The sequence below is a fragment of the Zootoca vivipara genome, chromosome 5 (genome assembly GCF_965207765.1).
Source record: "Zootoca vivipara chromosome 5, rZooViv2.hap1.1, whole genome shotgun sequence".
Lineage (NCBI taxonomy): Eukaryota > Metazoa > Chordata > Lepidosauria > Squamata > Lacertidae > Zootoca > Zootoca vivipara.
Window position 1 is genome coordinate 38,558,270 of NC_142588.1, and position 17,991 is coordinate 38,576,260.

Below are 17,991 nucleotides of genomic sequence, written 5' to 3' on the forward strand. Positions count from 1 at the left end.
GGGTAATGCTTTACCAACCCCATGAAAATGGCTGGTTGTAGGACCACAGCAGTGTTTGGTTGATTGCATCCCTGGTGTACAACTGTGTCACTCCTTTGTGTGTCTGCTTTCTGCTGCACTCTGCATATTCTGTAACCCAGCACTGTTTAACAGAGAGAAAGGCTTGTATGCAATTCGGATCGTGCACAATTTTTATAAGTTGTTTTATTTACAGATTCCCCCCCCCCTTTTGGTAGCAAGACCTACAGCGTTGACTGTAATTTATAAACTGGAATGACCTCTTCAATAATATCGTGCCTGTTAGTGCCAATCCTTAGACAGCTGGTCCCCCGCTTTCTTTCTTTGCACTAAATGCTTTGTTAATGCAGCACTGCAAAAACATTTTTATTTTTTGCAAACTGCAGCAGAATTAAAGTTCTAAGCAAAAAGGAGGGACCATTTTTTAAATACGAAAAATGCACATTTTCATGAAACGTTTATAAAAGGTTTGAAAACTGAAACAATATATCACAAATTAGCCAATAAGGTTAGCTAAGTGGGAAAGCCTAAGAAGTCACTTTGAAACTGAATTGCCTCAGTTTTATTTTATATAAGTAAGGTTTTGATCTTAAAAAGGAAGGTCATCTTAAGAAAGTTTGCAAGTTTCTTCATAAACGCAATTTGTTTGTGTTTTAGATTAATTAGTCAATGCACTCATTGCTTCATTGTCTCCAAACGGAAAACTTCACTAAATGGTAGATTTTACTGTTAAAGACCCTACAATAAGATTGTTTTATCTGTACATTTTTCAGATATTTAACTGTATAAAAATGTTCATTTTACACAATATTTAATTAAAGTATTTCTTGTCTGTGAATTTCACTTCTGGTAATTTTTCAGGTCTGATTATTAAAATAGCCAAAAACACAAGCTACAAACACCTGGGACTGTTAATTTCATTCTGAAAGTGTTAAGAATGTAACCCAAGGCTTAACTAAGGGTTCATTTTTATGTTCACGTACAACACTAGATGTTTCATCATTTGAGCTTCTGTGAGCTGTTTCTAGTGAAAACTGCTGTGTTTGACCTGATGCCAGGTGAAGCAAAAATGCTGTTGTGTTCTATTTGTGATAAGTTTGTTACATGCCCCCCACACTACATCACACTGACAGCACAATCCTATGTCCTAAGCAACCCTAACCTGTCGAATTCAGCAGGGCTTACTTCCAAGTAAGTGAGGTTAGGACTGCAGCAGGCTGGGCGGGGGGGGGGCATCAGGCTGGGCAGGGCTGACCACCTCCGACGGCCGCATGACGTGGCTGTGGTCGTCAAGGACTTAAGCTCTGATGCGAGTGAGACTGCCTCACTCCGCGGCTTGCTCGCGGGGTTTGCCGCGTCGCAAGCCTCCTGTGCGCACATGCGTCGTGGGCATCATGATGCTTATGCAGGTGACTGGAATGTTTGTGCTCCAACTGAAAGTGCCCCTAGTACAACCATAAATAACAGGAAGTGTACAAAGATGTGTTCAGGTGGTGGGCATAAAGACTTATTTGTGCAAAAGCCACAATGGCATCAAGTAAAATTGCATTACTTTTTATGATGTACTTACCGTGTTTCTCCGAAAATAAGCCATAGTGATAGGCAGTTTAACCTTGTAGGTTAAACTGTACCATACTTCATAAAAAAAAAGACATCCCCTGAAAATAAGCCACTGTGTGGTTTTTTTGAGGATGGGCTGAAGAGATGTTTGAGGAGATATAACTAGGAAGACTCTACCATGAGTTCTGGTTATTTGTGATTGAATAACCAGAGTGGCCTACCTGGTGGATCTCTGATCATGGGCAAAACTTCGGGGAGAGGTATTTCTTTAAATAACTGGGTCTTAAGCCGTTTGTGTATGTGTGTTTGTGCACGCAGACACATGTATTTCTATATAAAACCAGCACCTGGAATTTGTCTTGGTAGCAAAGACACAACCACTTTTGATCTTTAAGGACCCACATTGTATTATCTCACCCAGCCACACTAGTCAACATCCTCATGGGTACATTTTGCACTAGCTGCAACCTCCAAACAAATCTAAAAGGCAGCCCCTAGTAGAATGTACTTATGCATATAAAGATCACCAAAGCAACTCCCTTCAGATGGGTAATGCTTTTTAAAACCCCCACACAAAATGTTTATGAGCAGCCTTTCTAACTCAGCAAATGAGAACCCACAGCAACTTACAATAAACTGAATTAAAGCATCAAACAGTAAAACAACTCCAACAATGTTTTAAAAACCACAAATGGTTGAGGCAGCAACAAAAACTGGTCCCATATCAAGTATGTTCAACAGACCCTGCACAAATCTTGCGGGGTGGGGTGGGGTGGGGAGAGAATTATATGATAGCAAAACATTTTACAAATGCTTATTTAAGTACACAAACACAAGAGTGGATTCGCATCCTGGAGAAAGGATTTCAGGTAGTTGCTAGGAAGGCCTCTGCCTGAAAGCCTTGAGAGTCGCTGCCAGCCCAAGTAAGCAATAACCCAGGAAGCTGGTCTGACTAGGCAGCTTCCTATGTTCAAAACTTTGGCTGGACATCTGTCAAATCACCATGTGAAGGTCAGCCAGCAGCATAATCTCTTGAGTTTTGCTGTATGTTAGCTCACTCATTCACAGGCTGCCAGTGTAAAATGCTCTCTTGTTCACCCACAGAACACAGAAAGTCAATGCTCTCAGTACCTAGGCATAGTGTAAAGTTTCTTTTTACCCCCCTCCCTCTCTCTCCTTCCTGAACCAAATACCTTTTCTGCACCTCCTTATCTCACACTTTAGCCACAATCAAACACTCCAGATCTCTGTTTCATTGCCAGTATGTGTTCTCCCTTTTCTCCTCCCCCTGCCCACTCTTCCCACTTAACTTCCCAGCCCTAAGCATTGCTTGCACAAGGAATACTTTGCTTCCCTCCTTTACTTTCTGCCAGCTGCACATTACTCCTGTCCTTAGGCCCCCTCTGTGAGGTGACTGGGAGCCAAACAAAGCTTACACTTCACACTCACAGAACCTGCAAGACAAAATTCTGTTGCTGCAGGCATCCCCACGAGCAGCTGGAATGCTGGTGAATGTTCATGATTCGGTATTTGCAGCAACTGAGCCAATGAATGAGTCCATAGGAAGCCTCACGGATGACAGGTAGGCCAACAATTTATATCTTTTTTAAAAAATAATTGGTACAGCTATATACACACCTAAAAGACTGTTGGTATCTTCAAACATTTCATTGAAAAGGGACAATTATCCTTATCATTGCTTATAATGCGTGAAACCACTTCAAATATCTTCAAATACAGAAACAGTCATTCATCGAGACATCAGCTAGTCAACTTTTGCTGTAATGTCGAAAGCTACATCAAGTCCAGACAGCAAGAACATGAAGTGGGACATTTTTTTAAAGGCTGCCACACAACTCAGTAAATATAGAATTGCCTTTCTGCCACTCCTTAAACACTTCTGAAATTAACATTAGGACTAATACTCAAATATACAGATTCTTCTTTCCTGGTTTCTTAATTAGGGTAGAGAGACTAGATGAGTCTATCATAGTGCAGAGCAACAAACTCATTATTCTTGAGAACATAAGAGTCCTCCTGGACCAGACCAAAGGCCTAGCTAGGTTAGCATCCTGTTTCTCACAGGAAAAAACCCCTAGCAGGACAATAAGGGCCTCTCTCTACTGTTGCTCCCCAGAAACTGCCTCTGATTCTTCACCCATCAGGGTTAGAACACATTGACAGCTTTATGCTCTATATGAGATGTCATTCCCAGATTCATGATGCTATGGTGGTAACTAGCACACATTTGCAGTTATATATATATAATTAGATATCGTGGTTTGCTCCATTTCTGATTAATGCTCTCTCGCACAGCATAGCACAGCTCATGGATTTGCATGTCAGACTAACTCAGGAAGTATTTCTCCCATTTTATGAAACACTACATATTGTGCTTGTTTCAGACTAAAGCTCTTGAATTCATATATATCATTGTCATCCTAATTAGCTTCTGTAAAAATCATCTCGATTTCTTAGACTATGCAGCAAAAATAACAATCACCAAACCCAAAAATAAACAGAGGTGATGTGAAGAGCCTCTTTATGCCCAGAACAAATGCATCCTTGTGTTCCCCTGTTGTTTTGTTCTTGTTTCCAGGATTGGAAGCAACTTCTGAATTCCCTATGAAATTTGGGGCAGCTCATACCACACCCATGTGTGCCTTACAGAAGGGAGGAGCTACCGTACTTTCAGCTCCTCCACATGGTGTAGTGGTTAAGAGCAGAGGACTCATAATCTGGTGAACCAGGTTCGCTTCCCCGCTCCTCCACATGCAGCTGCTGGGTGACCTTGGGCTAGTTACACTTCTCTGAAATCTCTCATCCCCACTCACCTCACAGAGTTTGTTGTGGGGGAGGAAGGGAAAGGGGATTGCTAGCCACTTTGAGACTCCTAAGGGGACTGAAAGGCGGGATATCAAGTCCAAATACCTCCTCCTCTTCTTCCAGAAAAGCATGAAAGTGTGGCTACTTAAATACCAACGTTATCATCAGGTGCATTCCAAAGACTATTGGAAAGACTCAAGGCTGCAAAGTTTCAATACTATTCTGTAGGACTCTCAGATGTTGAAACAAGAAGAAAATAGATGTACTGCTAATATTCACCACAGAGAAAATGCAAACATAAGAAAAAATATTCATTTATAGAACTACCGGTATTTATAAATGACAAGACATAGGCTGATAGATCACCTATAACACACAAAGGGGTTAATACTTCCACCAGTTACACTAGTACCTGTGTCCTGGGAAAATGATGAATGAATTACCACCACCACCCCCAGTATGTGTAACACAGTAATAGCTCTGGTATGGGGGTGGGGTGGGGGGAGTGTAAAGTCAATTTAGAAGGACTTTTAAGGATTTTTTATCTTTATATTTCTAATCAAAACTAAGGAATGGAGACACTAAAAATATATGCCAATTACTGTAGAGCAGCCTTTTAAAGTCTTTCAAGCTTTTAAAGATTATTCAAAGCACTTGAAATGGACTTCAATCTAATGCCTCATTTCATTGCATTAAACAGCCTAGTTAATAAAGAATCAATATATTCAAAGGGCAAGGTTATCTTTTGTCTATAAGGGGTGGTGTCATTCTGAACCTTTTATAGTTCAAATGCTGAAAAAGACCTCATGAAATCCATACTCATCAAGTGGGTCAACTAGAGCAATAAAGAGGCCCCTGAAAGAATGGCTGCCCTCCTTTAAAACAACTATAAGTCTTATCTACCTCACATAGTGCTCCCAAATAATCAGCCAGAAAATGTCAATTTCTCATCAAGACAAGAGGCCCCAATGATATTTTTTTTCTAGAGAATACATACAATTAAGAGAATGCAGAAAGAAGGCACCATCGGTGATTTGTAGCTTATTATGTCACCAGCAAGCTGTGATCTAGCTCTAAGCAGATAATAAGGGTTGTTGATAACTAAAGTGTCAATATGCCAAAGAACGATTTTTGAATGTGAGCCCTTGTGCCTTTGCTCCCTCCTCTCGCTGATCACAGGCTTGATAACAGTACATCTGCCAACTGACACCACTTGTTGCACCTCACAATTAATGCAATGAATAAATAGCACAAAAGAGTTGAGATTCTTTGAGACAATTCCCTGTTTTACCCTTCAAGGATTTCTTTTATGTATGAATAAGGTTGCTTTTAATGAAATTTAAACTCATCAGAGGAAATCAAAAACCTCAAATCAGATTACAAATTGATTTTTCCTTTCCCCCCTTTTTGGTCACTATGTCATTAGGCAATGTTTGAACCGCTATTGGTTTCTCAGAGGGCGGAAAACACACACACAAAGTCAGAATACCAAAGTCTTCAAACAGTCACAAGTATATTAAAAGACACAGAGACTACTGCATAAGCGAGAGAAGGATGCAAAAAGTTTGCACATATAGTTTTTATTACTAGGATTCTAGCGCAATGCATATTTCAAATTATTCGTTTGTGTACTTAAACAATGCAGCTGTTTTCACACTGCCTTTGATATTAACTTCACATTCCCTGGCTCTTAAAATGTGCAAGAAATTCTATTTCTGTAATTCCATCTCCTCAGAGCTACTTCCTAACACATGTTCAAGCACTTCTGCCTAATTCTTCATTACTAAGTTGTTACTTAGTTTCTGACATCGAACAGACACTGCGAGGCATCTGGTAGATCTAGTACAGGTTTATGTGCCCAGACCTACTCTGCATACAAATCTCTGGAAATTGGGGGGGGGGGGATTACACTTTTTTGCCATTGGTTATGACTGCCAGAATCCCCACTCAGCCACAGAATTACCTTGCACTTCATAGAGGGGAGGGATGTTAAGCCTATTGCTGCAACATGAAGCCAAACCTTTAAAACTAAACGCCGTGCTCGCATCCTGTGGGTGAGTTTGTATGCTCACAGCCTCAGTCACTTTTTCTCATGTAAACGCATGAGAGTCAGTTCTGTCCCTGTGATACATAAAGGTAAACATCTGCAAGCATTTCTAATAGTGAAATGCCTACATGCACACACATTCCCAAGTGTCACAGTAAGAGAACTTCTCTGTTGACTTGGAACTTCTGGGGTTATTCTACAGCAAACAGTATAAGGAATCATGGCCTATATGAGATATAGCTCCCATTGCTCAAAGCGCAGAAGTTGCGGAAGGACAGAGCTCATTTAATATGCTCAGGTTTGCCTCCCCACAATGTTCCCCAGGATGTATTTACACATCACACATAAGCTGGGATTCTCATGGCAATTTCTGAGAATGTGGCAGCCTATTTCTCAGTTGCTACAGTTTCAGGAACCAAATTGCTGGTACATGATAGCTGTGTGTCTTCAAACGAGATACTCTCTTGAGGGGCACCACATGGAAACATGAGCTAGCCCTAAATGATTTCTGTTTTTGTTTTTTTCAAAAAATGTGCATTCATAAAAAAAAAAAGAAAACCCACGTAGTGGTGATTTAGAAGAAGCCAGTGCAAAGCAAAATGAGTATATACAAGTATCTAAATGACAATATGTATGTTTTGAGAAATTTGGAAAACAGGAAAGGGCAGCCACAAAAAAAACCCTGCATTCCCTGCTTCTGTTTTGTGGGCGGCACAACTCTTGATAGAGATATGCAAATAGTACACTGGGATCGGTTTCACTCTCAGCTAACAATGCACAAGTGTTTCTGTTTCTTCCAAACAGAACCTCATGTGATAATAGGAATTACTCTTTTTGGTAGGGGAAAGCGGCACAATGATGAGCATGATTTATTTTTAAAAACTTTTTTTGTAACGTATCAAGAGGGTTTGTTGTTTTAATTTTTCACTAAAAATAAAATGCAAATATTGCAGCAGTGGGCCACAATTCCACAGAAAAAGGAAAATTACGAAAAGAATGTGTCATGTCTTGAAATAAGAATGCATCCCTACTCAAACCTATGCTGGTCAAATGTATCTCTGTTGTTAGATGGTTCTTTGTAAGACAAGAGGTTTTTAATTAAGGAGGTTAAATTCCCCCAAAGCCAAGTCTAGTTGTATAGAGGAAAGTCTGCCGCAAACCATCAAGTTCCCACTTTGGCAGAAAGAAGCTAACAACAATCGCAGACAAGGGAGAGGATTGAGTTTGGGAGGCCTTGCTAGCAGGCTTTCTGATTTGCACCTGAAGGAGCCAGAGTAAGAATTACCACTAGCCTTAAATGAGGGAGTGTTCTGCAGCACCTGCTTATTTCCAATTGGTTTCACCATGTGTCTAGGACTCTTAATGGTATGCATGGATCTGAGCTATAACTTAGACCACGTCTGGAGGATCTCATGTTGCTTACCTCTGGCTTAGAGACGTACTGTAATAGCTCATCATTGTATCTGAGCTATAACTCTAGCATATCCAGGATCGAGATCCAATTACCAGATAACTACTTAGAGGAGGAGAGTTGCTTACCTCTGGCTTAGAAACATAGTAGCTGATCATATATTGTGCCATTAAATTCAGAATGCTGAATTTTTTTTTCTCATGTAGACACAGACCTTCTAGCTTGTTAAGAAGTTCCCAGAAAATGAAGAGGCATTTCAAAATAAGGAAAATAATGTCAGGGTATTGTGCGATCTCTTGCAGCGGGTTTTCTAGCTTGTTATGAAAAGTCCATGAAACGAAACACAGGCAGTTCAGAAAGTGAGCATACAGAATATAAAATGAAAAGGAAAAGCAGAAAACAATACAAGTCACTAATGAGGAGCTATCAATTTATACTGAAATAAAGCAATTTCTAAAATATCAATGAGATACACACAAAAATAATCTTATCTCAAAGGACTAATAAGTAAGTGATCAAAAAGGAGTTGCAGCTTAATTAACAGGAGCAAAACATTAAACATTGTAAACTACAGGGCAATAAATCAAATATAGAATTAACTAATATGAGGAATTCAAAACACCAGGATGAATTAAGGTTTACTAAAACTCACAAGGACAGTAACTTTGAAGCCAATTTGTTAATGAGCAAAATGACTAGATCTACAGCGAGATAGGTTCTGGAGGGAGTGGTTTGTTATACACAAAGATGCCATTGTTTCACACTGCCAGTTATAAATACCTAAAATCAGAAAAAGTGAGGAAGAGTTAAGGACCCTCATGACATAAAATTTGTAAGGAGCAGGAGGTTGTCTCCCTCAGTGATCTTCCCAACAAATCTTGGGAAGTGTGATCTGAATAGTTTGCATTTCCCCCCTTTAAAAGTCAGCATGGAAAGGCTCAGGTGGCATTAGTGGCTAGGAGGGCCTTTTCTGTGTTGGACAGAGATGACTTGGCCATGGGACTCCATGCTCTGGTAACTTCCAGATTGGATTATTGTATATGGGGCTGCTCCTTTTTTTGTGATATCAATATATTTTAGTTACAGATTTCTTAAGTTTACAAAAATACGTGCATTGTCTCTTTTTTCAAGTTGTGTTTTCTACAGATCAGTTTCGTTAATTGTGAGACATTAGTGTTGCATGCAGTATTAGGCTGGGAAGAAAAGAGAGGGAATGGTGAGTGGGGTGGGGTGGTAATGCTTCTCTTCTTCTACTTAGTGTATGTGTGGGGTTTTGTTTCGGCGTCACTTGTATGGACTCTCTTACTATTCGCCTGTTGTATTTCCTTGGTAGTGAGAGTGATCTCTCTCTAGGTATACCCATTGTTTTGACTCATCTTCTAGAATGTATGGGATTATGTGGCGCACTTGGTTGGCGATGTAGTAGTTCTATGTTGGAGATTCCCCACCCTCCTCTTGAGGAGGGGAGGTTTGGGTATTTGGGGTTTATTCTTGGTTTTTTAGCATGAGAAAATAAACAAGTGTAATTTTTTTTCGGCCATTTGCGGAGTTGGGTTGGGTTGGGGAATATGTAGGTTAATTTTGATTCAAGCATTCTATTTCTAGCACGGCTCCTGCAACCAAAGATTCAGTCCATGCTATGGAATTTGCACATGGCTGTCTTCATGTTTAAATTCCTTTGTGGGTCCGCTGAAATATGAACTAACATGCCGGGGTCCGGCCACACTTTTCTGGAAACCATAAGCACTGCTAGTGGGAAGACCTGAGATCTGGCACACCAATTTGAGAAGGGACCCAACCATATTTAAAACCACCGTGAAGCTTCCCGTTGTGTCGATCCCATTTCGCTAACAGAGCATTTAAAATGGAACCTCAATTGTGTCAAATCTTAAGTAGAATTACGAGCGTAAACATTCCTAGTCTGCGCTTCTGCTCTTTTCCTTCCTCCTCGCTGTAAAATACAATATCAAATTCTCTTTGACAACTATTTTTTTGTTTCTGCCAACCTGGAGTTTTCGTGGGCTGTAGCATATGTCATGTATAGTTAATACGAATGGGAGACTGTTAAAAGGCTGCAAGTTCTCAGGTGTATGGGAACCTTTCAAAAAGTCCACATCTTTATCAAAGCATAAAAAAGGAATAAACATTGTTTTTCATGTGGAAATTACTCACACGGCTTTTAGTTTTCAGCTATAAACTAATATTTACTGGCTGAAGTCAGCTGAAATACAGCTGTGGACCCTCTACCTAATACAGATACCCTCCTCCCGCCTTTCAAGATCTGGACCCTTCCTAATTTAGACTTTACCATTCTCCTCATCCATTTTGCCCAGAGAAGAGAAACTAGTTTGACACTCTGAAAGCACAGATAGGGAGCTGCAGTTTAAAAGACAATATCCTGGAGATGCTTCTTTATAATGCTACATAAAGATGTAAAAGAAGAAAGGGAACTATCTATCTTCTGATAACTGGCAAAGCTTACAAACCCATAATTGCTTACAGTCTAATTAACCTCAATTGGTATGACTCAGCAAAGACACTATGTTACTTTTTGCAAAGAAGTCTAATTTTAATAAAGACATCTGGCATTTTCTAGCTTAGATGCTTTAAGAATCCTGTTTGAACTCTAAACCACAATTTGACAGCAGCTGAGTCCCTAGCACAATTAATATTGGCAGTCTTCTGAGGAACACTTCCAATGCTTCTTTATCATGCACTCAGATAAATATCTATGTCTGTAAACACATGCAATACATTACTTAAGAAGGGTCACACAATCTCTGTTGCAGTGATCTGTGTCCTAAAATGCATGCAAAACACCATCTATTGTTACTATTGTTGTTGCTATTATTATTAATTTTTTGAATCACCATCCACATCTATGTCGAAGGTGATTTATGAACATATCTTTAAAAGCCGCTAAAAACATTACTACAATCGAAACATTACAAGAACAACTGAGTATAGGTTTAAAAGCAGCGCAAAGTCAACACCAACATCAGAAACCTTTCCATCTAGCTGGAAAAACTACTTAAGAAACGTCACCCTGTCTCTGCCCCGCTGCAGTTGTAGTGGATGATGCCTACAAAAATGACTGGCTGAGCTAGTCTAGGGTGGGGTGGGGCTTGCACTGGAAGAGAAGGAACTAAGACAGTGGGGAGGGCTCCAAGAATATCCCAGGGTGCTTAAGGTGTGGTTCACTGCTGCTGGAGATTGATGAAGAAAAAGCCAAGAAAAAAGCAGGGTGGTGGTGGAAACTCATATGTGAACTAAGTACTGGAGGTGCTGCACACAATTCAAAGGCAGATTTTGGGACGCACAACTGGCTTGGTTGCACTGGGTGCATAGCTTCGGGGGTGCCACAATTATTATTTAGAATGGAGCACAAGAGGCAGAGGGGCACCAAATTTTGGCGTCACACAGGGCACTGCTGAAATTTGAGAGCCCAAGGTCCGCCACTGCACTATTGACTGGAAATGGTCATGCAAGGCAGGATTGGAGAGCTGTGAGTCAAGGAGCCAAACTAGACCTACTATTTAGACTAGCCTTCTTCCCCTAATTTGGGACCCTCCAGATGTTTTTTACTCCCATATTCTCCTGTTGTTGTTTGGGTCAGAAAGAGTTGTACAGTCATACCTCGGTTTAAGTATGCCTCGGTTTGAGTATTTTCAGTTTAAGTACTCCGCGGACCCGTCTGGAACGGATTAATCCATTTTCCATTACTTTCAATGGGAAAGTTCACTTCAGGTTAAGTACGCTTCAGGTTAAGTACAGACTTCCAGAACCAATTACACTCATACTTCGGGTTAAGTACGCTTCAGGTTGAGTAGTCTGCAGACCTATCTGGAGCAGATTAATCCACTTTCCATTACTTTCAATGGGAAAGTACACTTCAGGTTAAGTACAGACTTCCGGAACCAATTGTGTTTGTAAACCGAGGTACCACTGTATTCTAAAACACCCAGAGGTCAACAACAACAGGACTGTAGTCATCTGAGAACAACAGGGATTCTTTCAGTTATGGATTTCTACTGTCCCTGCAGCAATGGAGTCCAGAAGGGCCAAAAAGCTAGTGGAAGTCAATTTGCACGTACTTGGAACTAACCCGGCAATTCCTCAGCTGAAGGCTTCTAGTCATATATTCTTCACTGCTTTACATTCCATTGGCAAAAATCTAAAAAGACAATCAACCAAATCTCGGTCTTGGCTGTGAAATACACAGATGTAGAACATTATGTACCTCTTAAATATTAAATTTTTTGGGGGGGAGGGGAATCCCAACAATAGAAGCTCAAGAATTCAGAGAAAAATCTACTCCGGTGTAGTCACTGTGGAATCCTGTGTGTGCCAAGAGGGTAATTCCAGAACTTCCATGCTGGGTTTTCTCTTTCTTGATCAGCTGCCATTTGCTATCATGTACTGATTCTGACACTGTATTTACAAGCATGAGAGCCGCCACTTGTTTATTGCCAAACTGAAGACCTTTGGTGCTTTCCTGGCTGGGGTGTGTACTGGATTCTTAAGAGAGAACAGACATCCTGCTTCAGCTCCTGTTTAGAACACTGATTCCTCAGCCAGTTACAGCCAATTTCCAAACTTTCCCAGAAAGGTTGCTGCTGTTGACTTTCTGGATTCCTGCCAATCCCAATGTTGACTTGGATGCCGTATAGAAACTGCACTTGTAGTTTGACTTGATGATTAAAGACTGAAAAGGGAAATTGTATCTTTCTGTAGCTTCTGAGATCACGAGGAAACTCCAAAATCCACAGTTGGAAAATACTTTTATTGGGACCAACCAAAATGGCACATAATGTTCACAAATGTTTGAGTTCTCCAGAACTTTTCATCAAGCAAGATGTTACACAAAGTAGGGAGCAAGGGATTTTTTGCATGGATAAAAATCCAGTGTTCTGAGAATTCACAAATGTCAGAACTGGGGTATAGTGACTACTGGAGGCTTGAAGTGTCAGATAACAGAGACACAAGTATAAAGTTCAACGAACTGTATTTACTCTCTCTATATATAAAACACACACAGAGTGATACCTCGGTTTACGAGTGTCTCGGAAGCTGAATGTTTCGGTTTTCGAATGCTGAAAACCCGGAAGTAATTGCTTCCGTTTTCGAACGCACCTTGGAAGTCGAACAGCTTCCGCTGCGTTTTTCTCGATTTTTCCAATTGAGCTTGCAGCCAGCCCTTTGCATCTCGGTTTTCGAACGTTTCGGAAGTCCAACAGTCTTCCGGAATGGATTACGTTCGAGAACTGATGTATCACTGTATATAACAATTGCTACATGTAATTTTGTATAGGCCCAGTCAATTCTCTCTTCCCACTTATGGTATGTCCTCTAAGACTGTGTGTCCCAGCAAGCAATGCTTCCCAAGCCCTATTGATTACAGGCAACACTGTATTTCAGTGCTGCTTCAGATGCACGTGAAGAAGATGGTCCCAGGATGATGGCTCAATACATATATAGTTAGCCTGTCTCACCTTTTAATAAACACTGCAACTCTAACACTGCCTTCTTTGCAGTACTAAGAAATTCCTGGGATAAGAAAATAAACAAAACCTAGTCACTGATGAGAAGGTTAGGACTTTTCTTGAAGGTTATTTCACCCCGTGACATAGTGATTCAGGACAGTATGATCTCTAGGGTCAGCTTTCTGCATCTGTCCAAATTCTATATGCAATTTAGCACATATTATAGTACTAGTCGGGGTGAATCAGGAGTAATTTGCTTAGCAATAGCTTTACTCACGGAATTTCTTATTTTAAAAATGCTGCAATGCTCACATTGTCATAAAACACGGTTCCTTAAATTATATACACTTTTATAACAGAACTCATCTTATTTAACTAATCAATATATATCGATATGAGCACGCCATGAAATCAGCTGTCAAATTTCTAAGAAAATATCAGACTAAGGTAATTTTCTGTGCACGTTTGATATGAAAGGGTGATATCCCTGTAACAGCTTTATCTAACAAGAATCAATATTTAACATTATGTAATGTTCATACCAGTTTGCAGCAGCTGCCAAAGCAAGGGCAAGTCCCAAGTAATTTATAAATGAAAGGTCGCCACTTAAATTGGGGTGGGGTGGGGATGGGAATAAAGGGAATATTTGGAATCAAGCTTTTTATCTGGGCCGAACTTTTCTTCTCTATTCTGAAACAGTGCACGATATAAGGAAACAATTTGTTTTGTTTACATTGCAAATTCTCAACACTAAATTCAAACTTCAAAGGATAAGATAGGAAAAATAGGAAACACCTTTCAGAGTTGGCAAGTACGTTTCATCCAGGTTAAAATTTTACACTTTTACTTTCCCTGTCAACTTTTCTTTTACCCTAATAAAAATACTGCCATGCACCTATTCAGATCGAGATAGAAGCGTTGCTGTTGTTTTTTTATTGCTAAACTTTAATGGCTATTATGCTCCATATTTTTAATGTGGAGATTAAATATTTATCAGTTACCCATCAAGCCATGGCTCCTAAGCAGGGTTTTCAAAAGCTACATGTAACATGCTATGTAGCCAAGCCTCACTTAAAGTCAGTCCAAGGTCAAAAGGTCAAATAATCAAAGTACAAAGGCGTCTACTGGGTACATCTGTTGTCATTCTTATTAGGAAGTCCATTCCTCACGGTGGTACTTCCCTTTTCAAAGAAAACCTGAGCTTAGTGATGTTAAATTCTCAAGAATAGTCTTTTGGAGAATATTCTCGATTAATGAGAATATTAGAGAATTTTCATTTAAAATAGAATATTCATTTTAATGCATTGAAAATGATATAATTTTAATGTATTGAAAATGATATAATTATTTAATATATATGCTTGTTCATGGGTGAGCTTGTTCAGATGGCAACCAAAAACTAAATAAAAATATAGAAACATCAACTGCTTAAATCAAGGCCACCTCACATGCTGTTACACATAATTGTATAGACCTAGGTACTTTAAATGTATAAAGGATTAAAGCTACTTTTATAGTTGCTGATATTTGTCTGGCCAGGAACGATCCCTCTTTTATTGTTTATTCCTTACTTCTACCCACATTGCTACTGTTTACTACTGGAACATTTCAATTGGGAGAAGCATTGCAGCTTTGAAAAAGAATGCCAGTATTTAATTAAATCCTACCCTTGGTTTGAGTGCACCATAATGATGCTAACTAGCTTCCAAGCTTTGCATAGCTGCAACAAAACTGGCAAGAATTTGTGCAGCCACGTCCTTCATTATATCACAGGTTGAATGCCAGGGCCACCCATGAAGATGGTAGAGAGTAGAGTCAGGAATGCATTCATGTGGCATACGGGCAATGAGAGATAGATGAAAGCAAGCCATGTGCATCCTCATTTTGCCAAATTGGAAGTGGAGGGAAGTAGAAAGCACAGGTGCCCTGATGCGAGTGGATGGCGCTGGAACTTGTTGATCTTTCCCTATAAAAATGGGTAGCCATTCTAAAAGCAAAATGGATGCAAGAGGATTAGAGACTCTTGTCACAGTTTTCTTCCCCCTATATCCCAGCAGTGGCTCCAGCACCAAATGGACCCCTGCCTCTCTTCATCCACCATCAAAAGGCAGAAATAATAACAAAAAAGGAAGATGATAGCATTGTTTGCACACTAGATGAGAAATGCACAGAAGCAGTCCTCTCCTCTCACTTAAAGTCCCTAAAAGCAGAGTCTCTCCCTCTTGTTGCTAGTAAACAAGATGGGGAAATGTGGGCCAGTATTCAGAACAGCTGCTACGTTTGTATGCTATGTGATAGAATAAGATAATGGCTACGTGCCTGTTGCAGGTGTAGCCAATGTGCTGCCTTCAAGATTGGATGGCTTTAAAAGAGGATTAGACAAATTCATGGAGTATAAGGCTACTGGCCCTGATGGATATGAATACAGTGGTACCTCTAGTTATGAACTTAATTCATTCCGGAAGTCGGTTCTTAATCTGAAACTGTTCTTAACCAGAGGCGTCCTTTCGCTAATGGGGCCTCTTGCTACCGCTCCGCCGCAAGCACACGATTTCTGTTCTTGTCCTGGGGGAAAGTTCTCAACTTGAGGTAACTCTTCCAGGTTAGCAGAGTTTGTAACCTGAGGTACCACTGTATCAGTTGCTGGAAAATGCAGTAGGAGGGAGTGCTGTTGTGCTCAGCTCCTACACCCTGAAGCAAAAGAACAAGCTTGCTCCATCTTCCATGTGACAGCCCTTCAAATATTTGAAGATGGCTACCATATCAGAGTAGTCTGATCCACCCACATGTTGGGGGACTGCTGGGAATTTCCTATTTTCCTATATTATATTATTGTGAGCTGCTCTGAGATCTTTTGATGAAGGACGATACATAAATCAAATCAAATCAAATCAAAATCACCTCTCCGCCTGTCTCCAGGCTAAACATACCCAACTCCCTCAACTATTCCTCATAAGGCTTGGCTTCCAAACCCTGTAACATCTTGGTCAACCTCCTCTCAACACATTCCTGCTTGTCAATATCCTTCTTAAATTGTTGTGCCCAGAACCGGACACAGTATTCCAGGTGGGGTCTGACCAAGGCAGTATAGAATGGTACTGTTACTTTGTCCTGTGATCAGGGTACAGAACTTTACTTCTGTCAATGCAGCCTAGCATTGCATTAAGCATTTCTTGGATTGCTGCCTCTTACTGTGGACTCATGTTAAGCTTGTGGTTTACCAATACCCTTATATCACATATACTGGAGTCAAGCCAGGTGTTCTCCAATGCATAACAACTCACATCATCCTTATTAGCCATGCTGGCTGGGATTGATAGGAATTGCAGTGCAGCAACATTTGGAGGGCAAATATTGGAGGTCAAACATTGAAAGAAGAATCATGTGGCTTAATGTTGCCTCGGCCCAATGATCTATTGGTGGTTGGTTTTCTTCTCTACCCCAAAATACCTCCCCCCCCCCCCAGGTAAATGAGGAAGTCTTTTAGCTCAGCCATTCCATTGTTCACATATAAAGAATTTTTCTTTAAAGGTAAGAGAGGTAGCACGATAGATAGGAAAGCAGATAGGAAAGAGAAAAAACTCCCGTTTCTCATCATGATTTGTAGCTCTTCATTAAGGTAGCCAAAGAAGTAGCTGGAACTCTACTTCATAGAGGAGACAAAGATTATGGATTTTTCATTAAAATCAAAAAGCACTGTGAGCTGATAATGAAAATAGCTAAATATTTAACACTCATGGATATAAAAATGACCCGAAGGGGCGGTGGCGGCCTTCTGCAAGGGCAGGCAGCCCTAAACAGCAGGGAGAAGACACTAGGTTACTAAGTTACAGAAAAACAAAGAATTTTCTCCTTTAATTTGTTTACATATTCATTTATTAAATTTATACCCCACCCTTCTTCTCTAAGTCTTCAGGTTTCTGCCTAAAAGCCTTTATGCAGTGTGGGCACCTAACCCAGCAGAGGCTGCTACTACTACCTCACATCAGATATATTGGCACATTGTGGGAGTAGAATGCTAGCAATGCAAAAAGGGACACACCTTTTCCTACACAGTTGGGTTATATCAGACGGATGAAACAAGATGGGTTGTGTAGTAAACACATACATACAGGTTCATACCATATATGACTAAACACATTAACAGAGTGGTCAGCTGTCCAAGCTGGAATCAGTCACAGGTCAGCACAAAAGATGCAAGGCTCCATTATTCAAGAAAAACGGCATACAACTCAGCAACACTAACCAGCAGGTAGCTGCCTTCCACCCTTTCTAAGACTCCCCCTCTCCTGGATGTTTCCCAAGCAGTCTCAAACTGCATCTGCACATCTCTTGCATCTGGTTCTGCTCTCTTCAATGTTCTGCATGTTTTTGGGAGACTGGGGGGGGGGGCGAAACTTGTTGCAGCAGGAGGGGGAGATTCCCCAGATACTTCAGCAGCCAATTGACACCCCCTTCCACTTCAGCCTTGGAGTCTGAACTGCCCCCCTCACCTGCTCTTCTTGCTCACTAAACCCTGTTGCCCTTTCAGAACACCATCCTGGTCTGGTGAGAGCCTGAATAGGAACTGCGTAGCTGGACTCCATATATGATGGGTTTGAATTTGACTTTCTTCAGTACTGCTTTATACTGGATTGTTTAATTTG

The 17,991-nt window shown here is 40.5% G+C and overlaps 1 long non-coding RNA gene across 3 annotated transcripts in view; it reads right to left on the reverse strand.

Moving 5' to 3' along the window:
* Positions 1–17,991, reverse strand: part of LOC118096428 (uncharacterized) — a 77,761-nt gene that overhangs the window by 30,163 nt on the left and 29,607 nt on the right. The gene's annotated exons all lie outside the window — the stretch shown is intronic.